The following is a 10,606-nucleotide window of genomic DNA, read 5'->3' as shown; positions in this document are numbered from 1 at the left end:
CTATCATTTTTATTAAAATTATAATTTTTAATAGAAATATCATTGTTATTATAAAATATCATTATTATTAACATTTTAGTGTTAGTATTGAAAATTATCATTTTGAATAGAATTATTATTTTTATAAAATATTATTATTATTACAGTTAATAATAAAAAGTATCATTATTATTAAAATTATCATAATTAGAATTATCACTTTATCATAATCGATATCATCATTTGTAAATATAAATATTGTTATTATTATTAGTAGAATAATAATAATTATTATTATTAAAAAATAATACAACTTTTACTTATTATTATTATTATCAATATTATTTTATCAAATAAATATGTGATACAAAGATATTTTTACCACACGTAATATAATTACATTAATACTACATACCACTATATTTTTGTATGATATTTAATGAATTGTATAAATTTTATTACTCGAGATATATAAAAGCATATTTTATCATATATAAATTTTTATATAAATTTTTATTTAAATTCTTATTATTAAATGACTTCTATTATTTACTCTAATAAAACCTGATAAATATATTTAAGTATATATAACGACTATATTTAAGAAACCCATTTTTGAATTAGATGTCTTTTGTTGACTTTTGTATAATAATTTCGAGCATTAGGATTGTGATACACTACGACCTAACCTAAATTGCTAGATAGATATTGACCAACATATAAAAATATATACTTAATATAGGTTCGTGAATCCGAGGCCAACCCTGCACTTGTTCAGTGCCGTCATTTGCATTATTGCTACGAAATACAGTATAGTGAGTTTCATTTGCTCCTTTTTTAAATGCTTTTGCAATATATATTTTTGGGACTGAGAATGCATGCGCTGCCTTTATAAATGTTTGACAAAATAGACACAAGTACATGAACTACATTCTATGATAGAATTATCTGGATTCAATGGTTCGATTTCTATAAAGATTGCATTAGCAACCATTGGTGAGATTGTTTTGCATTTTGATAGCATTAGCTACCATTGGTGAGATGGTTTTGCATCTTGATTGCATTAGCTACCGTCCGTGAGATTGTTTTGCATTTTTGCATTAGCTACCGCCGGTGAGATTGTTTTGCACTTTCCGTATACGCATCAGGTGTTCTTCATATGAATGATTTTTAGCCGTGAGCAGACCGGCATATTATTTGAAAATGAAATCTTGTGGTCTATTAAAATTATGTAATGATTATTTATGATAAACTAATGAACTCACCAGCCTTTTGGTTGACACTTTTAAGTATGTTTATTCTCAGGTATTAAAGAAGTCTTCCGCTGTGCATTTGCTCATTTTAAAGATATTACTTGGAGTCATTCATGACATATTTCAAAAGACGTTGCATTCGAGTCGTTGAGTTCAACAAGATTATTACTAAGTCAATTATAGATTGGATATATTATGAAATGGTATGCATACCTGTCAACTTTCGATGAAATGAAAGTTTGTCTTTTGAAAACGAATGCAATGTTTGTAAAATGTATCATATAAAGGTCAAATACCTCGCAATGTAATCTTATGTGGTATCAGAGCGGTGGTCTTAGCGAACCAGGTCTTGCATTAGTGTGTCTAACAGATAGTTATTAAGATGCATTGGTGAGTCTGGACTTCGACCGTGTTTGCATGTCAAAAGTTTTGCTTATCATTTCTAGTTGGAAATCATCTGCTTATCATCCTTAGAAAATTACCTGCTTATCATTCTTAGTCTAGACACATTTTACTACATTGATTGCATAAATAGTGTATGGACAAAATTCATATCTTAGCGTATCTCCTAATTCATATCTTAGCGTATCTGTTACTATAAACTTTGCCTGACATATTCTGTAAATTCCTCCGTAATCTACGAAATCTTTTATTCTATATATATAGATATTCTATGTAATTAGAATACCATCCAATATCCGAAAATCATTTCATATCGAAAAATCCTTTATTCTATCGTACGAAATGGAACTCGCCACTAGTTCAAGTCCCTCAGATTCCGATATGGAGTTTCACTCAAGCTCCAAAAGCAGTGTGACCGGAATGGACCAACCAATTAGCCATCATCTATTCTGGATGAATTGGGGATGGGTTCATCGCCTACTTAATCATAGGAGACAAAAAGAAGGTGATCCCTTCCATCCACCACATTTCCCTCTTGGCGAAGAACCTGAAGCACTTACTGGCGAACCTGTTCGAGACACCATTTTCTCTCTCATTTCTAGATTATCCCGTCACGATTATATACTATCTCAAATTCTAGATCTTATTCATCTAATCATTCGAACCGACAACCACCCCGGAGTAATAGAAGAAGTCAACGAGCTTCGCGCTCGGGTAGTGGCTTTGGAGAATATGGTGCAAAGGTTACAAGCACCAGCAGCATCACCGGCATCAACGGTACCAACATCATCAACACCAACAGTACCATTACCACCACCAACAACAACCTCCGCATCTCACACCTTAACATCACAATTTGTACCTTGAGCATCAACATTATACACACTGTAGGTACCAAGGAATATCAACAACAATAACCGATGAAGTATTGATTCATAACTTCATTGGAGAAACATTCTGCGGTGATTACGTAATCTCTAAAATCTTAGAGATTATCTATTCTAGCCTTAATCATAAATCAGATGAGTGGACCGAAATGATAGAAGGGAGAGTAGAAACCCTGACAAGAATGGTGCGTGGTTTACAAGCTAGACTTGTTATACAAGCGCCACCGGTAGTACCACCAGCATCACTATCAGTATCATCAACACCAGCAACACCTGTAGCACCACAAGCTACACCAGCTCCATAACCATCAATGATATCGACACCACAATCATCAGCGGATATATTGTATCAATGAGTTATGAAGTATTAACTCATTTCCTCTGAAAAATTTATATTTTATATATATATATATATATATATATATATATATATATATATATATATATATATATATATATATATATATATATATATGAGTCTTGAAACCACAATAAATCTTTTCGTACTAAGTTATTACGTATGGATTTTAACAGGTAAATTACTACTTGGTTAATTCATATTACTAATACGCTATGATATACATCCTTCGTTAACGACTTAACCATCGTTAACTACAACCTCTGTTTCAACTCAATGAATTCCATTGCATAATAAACCAAGTGTATTATTCAATTATATGTTTGACTTTACACTTTCATCTTCGATATACTTGAAACCTCCTATAAAATATCATTCATATCTTGCGAAGTTCACAAGAATTTCACGAGCACCGGCATCATTCACTGAGGAAATATCAATAAAAATCAATAATGAAGTATTGATTCGTAATTTCATCTACGTTGAAGAAATACTCCGCAAAGATTATGTAATTTTTAAAGTTTTAGGAATTATTCAATTCTAGTTCCAACCATAAATCAAATGAGTTTAATTTAATATTAACCAGTGCTATAAAAGTCGGCCGACTTGACCGACGCGTCGGCCGATGCGTCGTTTTTCTGGGTTCTCCGTCCCCTTTTTTCAGAAAACGACTCAAAAGACGGTCAGAGCTAAAAGTTCGGTCAAAGTCTATCAAAGACGGTCAAAAATGGTCAAAGTCAGTCAAATTTTCGTCAAGATCTGATATATTTTAAAATTAGGAGTTTTTTCATTTTTTGGGCCGCTCTTTTTCTTTGTGTCATTACTGATTATGTACTCAGTAACATTAATTGAGTTCGAAGTTTGATTGTTTTTAAATTCGAGTTCTTATTTAAGAAATTTATGGTACATAATCAACTATTTTATATATACTATAAATATATATTTAAGAAATTATTAATAAAGTCAACGTTGGTCAACGACCGATGCGTCCCCGACTCGTCCCCCGACTCGACCGACGCGTCCTTTTTAAGTCTCGACCAATGCGTCCCCGACTCGTGACTTTTACAACCTTGATATTAACTCATTAAACCTACATTACATCTGAAGAAAATATACATACATATATATTTTCATAGAGACTGTAATAAAATTCATATGTACAAAAATGTTACTTGTGAAAATTTTTAAAGGGTAGGTAATACCCGAGAGATATATAAGTTCACAATTAATATGTCATATTCTTTGAATTGGATTCAGCAATCATCAACTATACTCACTACTTTCACAACAATATACATTCTTTCATAGAAATCAAAACAACCATTCTTATCCAAATCTGATTATATATTCTGATTTTGACAAATCAGAATCCAAGTCAAGATTTAACAGAAGACATCATTCTTAGATTACTACACCTTTCAAAGCTATACTTTGACTTTAAAACTGTGCTAGAACATTACTTCTATTCATTAAACCCATAAAACAATTTTTGTATCATCCAAAAATTCATTACATTCAAACCCTTCATGATTCTTGAAAATACCTCAATTAAGAAACAATCAAGATGATGATCCAACCACATGTTATCCACAATCATGCATCTGGAAAACTCCCGGAACCTAAGTAGAAGTTTAACACAAACCCGTGAGTCATTAGCGTTGTTATTATCGAAAATAACTTTGCAATTCCTCTTCAAAGTAGCCAGTTTTGTCACAGCTCCAGCAAGTTAACTTTGACTTTTCAGTCGGACCAGCCTTATTATAACCTCGATATATACGTTGCCTTTTCGCCATCATTACCGGGGAACCTTTTATATTCCATAACATTATCAGCAGATGTACCAGCAACTTCAGCTTTAGTCTCTCTGAAAAATATCTATATTATTCATGAAACCCCATCATGTACTCACCTATATCCTGTAATGGTAGTTACCATACCTAAAAGCTTGAATTATTATTCTCGAATTTCACAGCAGTTCTACACCAACAGTTATAAATATACATATAACGTCTATCTTCTAGACTTACATACTTTGAATGTGAAGTTTCTGAAAAACACTCTTGTGACGATCGCTCCAAATCCATATGGACGAACACGTCATTCATCGATTTCATTGCGAGGTATTTGACCTCTATATGATACGTTTTGTAAACACTGCATTCTTTTGAAAAGGCACACCATAAATAAATATTTAAATCAAAGGTTTTCGACATCTGATAATTTCTACATATAGACAATCACCGTAATATAATAATTTACAATAATACTTCCATTGACAATGCAGTTAAAACAAGATACATGGTGATGATTTGGTGAATGCAACGTTTCCTTGAAAAATATGCCATGTATGACTCCATGCACATAGCTTGTCTAACATATAAGCAAACAGCGGAAGACTTCTAGGGAACCTGAGAATAAACATGCTAACAAGTGTCAACACAAAGGTTGGTGAGTTCATAGTTTTAATGTTTTGCATAATCTGTACATAAAGGTGGATCACAAGATTTCAGTTGTTTCATCCAGAAACGTTTATCAAAAAATATTCTACAAGATTGAGCACCCTGGTAACTATGCTTTAACGTTATAATAAGTACCCCTGTTCTAACATACATGTAACCAACATGTACAATACACGCAATCCAACATGTACTAAACTCAAATAGCATACGTCTGTTTTATAGTTCAGGCTAGGGTTTCTATACCCGGAACAGACGGGGATGTCAAGCCCTATGGATCCATATACTACTACTCGCGCCCACCAGTTCTTATAACTGGCAGTTACTAGTTACCAAAGCTAAGGGATTTTCGGTTCAAACTCAGTGTAGAATTTAGTATGTACTTGTATCCATTGCGTTTAAAATAAAGTGCATGTATTCTCAGCCCAAAAATATATATTGCAAAAGCAATTAAAAAGGGAGCAAATGAAACTCACCTTAGCAGCACATAAGGTCATTCACCGAAATGTGACCGAAACTTGAAATGTAAAATAACCGTAGATCTCAACCTAGAGAACATATGTTGGTCAATACATGTCTAACAAGCTAGGTCGGGGTATCACAATACTAATGCTCGAGATCGACATACAAAAGTTAACAAAAGTCATCTCAAAAGTCAACCTGACTCAATATGATCTTTAAATCTATACATGTTTATTAACATAGTATAAGTCTTGATAATTGAACGAATTTATAGTTTATCAAATTCAAAATATTATTTATTTCAGGAGCTATGTTATATTTGAATTATCATGGCAATCGAATATATTTTACTATTTCACATAGTTTTTCAATACTTGTAAAATCAGATTATAGTGTTTATAAAGCTTTAAAACATGATAAGACAGTCAATTTTGACAATTGATCAACAAAACAAGACGTGCCTTATATAGAAATTCATTTACTCGATTAGTAATATCTAAAAATCTAAATTATCAATCTCATAGACAAATTGTTTTAAATATTAATTTACAGTTTCAAACACAATTTCAATTAACGTCAACTATAATTCAGTTGATCATATCTTTTAATCCGTTCATCGAAATCATACGATTTCTAAATAAAAAGTTATTAATTTTTCGATAGCTTTCCAAGGACATGCATATCATATATTTTATATCAGTAGCATATGTATCAAATTTGTGATTCATCATAAACTATTTAACGACAAAATTAAAGCATACAAGCATGCATAAACATATATACTCGAGTACTAGACATGGATACACTTTTAATATAAAAAAGATAAGATATGAATGCTCACATATCAATATTGTGATTAAATATTGCAGGAAAGTACGTAGACGCAACGGAAATGATAAACGCTAGGTTGACCTTTGACTCGTGATCATAACCCATAACCTCCTTGACAATAATCCATAATTTCTTTAGATTTGACTTACTCGAAGACTTGTTTTGAAATCATTTAGGCATAACCTCGTCGTAATATTTTATGTATAATACTAATAATAATACTACTACTACTAATAATAAGATTAATAATAATAATAATAATAATAATAATAATAATAATAATAATAATAATAATAATAATAATAATAATAATAATAATAATAATAATAATAATACAGAGGGAGTAATAGAGATATGTGTGTGTAATTTGGTAACCAGTTTGATCGAGCTTTATAGATAGTTTCTGGCCAGGGTTGCCATGCGATCGCATGGCTTCCTAGGCCAAATCCCATGCGATCGCATGGGATGATTTTACAGCTCATTTGTTTTTTTGTACACTAGCTTGTCAACATATTAATTAATTATATTTATAATATATATAATTTATATCATATATATATATATATATATATATATATATATATATATATATATATATATATATATATATATATTATATTATATTCTCGTACATAGGTGACTTGTAATTTTAGTTTTGATTACTTGTATGTTGTCACTTGACTTATGTCCCGGTTCCAGATTTTCGAACGTTACTTTGTATGCTTTAATTACTTGTACTTTACGTTTCGCGACGTGTACCTTTGTCAAAATATAGACTTACATTACCAATAACTATATTACCCGAAGTGTATCTTGTACGTTCGAGTGTTTTGGTCATTTGCGTCTATAAATTATTGTCTTAATATATAATAATATTATTTTAAATCAAAATGTTTTATATCTAAGTTAATATTATATTTTATAACATTTGTAAAATATACATACATTTTCATTTTGAAATAGTGTTTTACTGTAGCAAATAGTGGTTTTCGAAAACACTGTAGCTTTTTGGGTACTGTAGCAATTCAAAAATATTGTAGCAAATTAGTGTTTTACTTGGTCATCTTAAACATTTTAGTTAACTTATCTAAATATTAATCGAATCAATAAACGAATGTTACTATTGTTTACTAAATAACTTGAAATTATATATATGTATATGTCTTTATTTAATATACATAAATCAGTTTTTAACTACACATTGCAAGTTATTTATAATTAATTTTAATAATTAATATTCCAACTTATTGTATATATATTTATATATATATCTATTTACCAATAAATGTTCATGAATCGTCGGTCAATAGTCAAAGGTTAACTGAATATATAACATTAGTTCAAAATTTTTGAGAATCAATATTACAGACTTTGCTTATCTTGTCGAAATCATATAAAGATTAAGTTTTAAATTTGGTCGAAAATTTCCGAATCATCACAGTACCTACCCGTTACAAAAATTTCATCCCAAAATTTGATTGAGATTGTGATGGCTAACAATAAAAATATTTTCATGACGATTACGAGTTGATGAATAGAGTTTCATCATTATTGACTTATATAGATAAAACGATTCGATTATGTGAAGCGTACGAGTGAAGCTGTCATAAAAGGTTGAGATAAAGATTTAACTTTTGACGTAGTCACGGTGGATTTCTAGATTTCAAGGAATCTAAAGATAATCCTTGAAATCTATAAAAGATTTGATTCTCCGGTAATCAAGGAAATTATGATCCTCTTTGATTAATTGCGGTAATCTGCCTCGATTGCTATGTATGATATTTCGCTATAAATCAACCTCTTCCGTTCCATTATTTTCATTACTCCTACATCTTCTTCCTCATTTCATACCTCTCAATAGGTTGTGAAAATGTTAAATCCAGTCCTGATTCTTGATATTTTCCTGGCTATCGTATACTTCATTCTTCTTTTTTACTTGCCACCAGAGGAAGTTATTTTCTTCTACTATTACCTTGGGGTTATAATGTTTTTAATTCTCCCGTGTCTTTACGTTGTAATACGTATTGATATACACGGTTTGTAATTTATGTGTTGTTGTCAGGCTTTATATTTTCCCTTATATTTAGGAGTTCCATGCTTTTATTTTTCCTTCCCGACTTCAAGTCAAGCGAATAATGGTCCAGAATTCGTAGGTATGGAGTTTCAAATGATCATAATATAGAAAGTAGAAAGGAAAGGTAATAGCACGATTTGATTTGTCAAATTACCAGAATATCCGGAAAAGACCGAATCATCAAGAAAAATATTTTCTTGATAGTTTAGAGGTTAAATAGAATGAAAGAGTTATGTAACATGGTTCATGATGAGGGTATGATCTGTGAACCTTTATCACGTTCCATTAGAAACTCATCATTACTTACTGTAATATGTGATGACCCGGAAATTTTCGAACAAATTTAAACTTTAATCTTTATATTATTCCGACACGATAAGCAAAGTTTGTTAAGTTGAATCTCAAAAATTTTAAACTATGTTCATACATTCATTTAACCTCGACCAAATTCCAATGATTCACGAACCATTATATGAACGGACATGATTATATATGTATATGTGTATATATTATAACTTGAAAACATTAACAAAGTATTAGACGTATAATACTTTACACGAACGTATTTGTTTCGATATAGGTTTAATATAATTATCAACGGAATTAAAAGATAATATCAAACGACTGATTTATCAGATACATTGTATGATCGTGAGTCTCTATTGAGAGGTCCACTTTGATGTAGGAAACCTTTCCTTTTTAACGATATTCGGAATAAATGGTAAAGTGAACAAATATGTCAATTAACGATTACTGGACAAAGGTTAGTAGAGATTAACTTTCAACACAATGATTGTCTCGTGTCTCTTGATAAAGTTAATTATTTAGTTTTCTTAATATTGAAAACTTTTTACGACATAGATGAAACCTTTTAAAGAATGATTTTGAATATAACTAATTCTGGAAAACTAAATTATATTTATTCGATTTAGTTCAAATATATGAAAGCGTTCTTCGAAATAATAGATTTTTAATTATTATAAAGCTTCGATAAAAAGATGTGAATGTAATTAGTTTTAGAGAACTATAGTTATTCGATTTAGTATGGACATGTTTTTCGATATAATAGAATTTGATTGTTAAAATGTTTTTATGGATTTTCAATGATATGAAAATGAAAATAAAGATAAAATAAAGATTTCTAATGAGCACTAAAAGACTACAACATTTCATCTCAAGATTTCAAGTTAAAATGATGGAAATTACTAAACCTGCGCACTTGCACGAGAAAAATCATAACTAAATCATACTGACTCGAAAAAGGGTGATTCCGGTGTCCAGACGTCCGTAACTCAAAAATCTACAACTTTCGTGAAGACACCATACGCGGATTGTGTACCTATCTACGCGAAACGCGTAATGTTTGTCGACATAAAAAGTTTGTCGACATAAAAAGTGATGGCGGCTTACCTTTTTATTATTATTATATTATATATTATATTATTATATTATTATTTTTCATATATATATATATGAACGAAGTACTTGTTAGGAACTAAAAAAAAACACTCACACAATCACATAAATAAATCACTCTGTATATTTTCTAGCTTAAAATTTTAAATTAGTAGTATGGTACTGTAACAAGTGATACATGGGTATTTTAATTCGGGTTACAAACCGATTATAACTAAGGAAACTATGGGTTATTGCCAAGGAGGTTATGGGTAATATTCGGGGATATATTTATGAATCAAACCTAGTGTTTATCATCTCCGTTACGTCTACGTACTTTCCTACAATATTGAATCTCAATATTGATATGTTGAGATCTACGATTATTTGATAATCCGAGTTTCGGTCACATTACGATGAACAACTTTATATGCTGCTAAGGTGAGTTTCATATGATCCCTTTTACTTTTTACATTTTTGGGCTGAAAATACATACACATGCTTTATTA

Source organism: Rutidosis leptorrhynchoides, chromosome 9 (genome assembly GCF_046630445.1).
Source record: "Rutidosis leptorrhynchoides isolate AG116_Rl617_1_P2 chromosome 9, CSIRO_AGI_Rlap_v1, whole genome shotgun sequence".
NCBI lineage: Eukaryota > Viridiplantae > Streptophyta > Magnoliopsida > Asterales > Asteraceae > Rutidosis > Rutidosis leptorrhynchoides.
The sequence above is the reverse complement of the archived record's forward strand: the minus strand, read 5'-3'. Positions refer to the sequence as shown.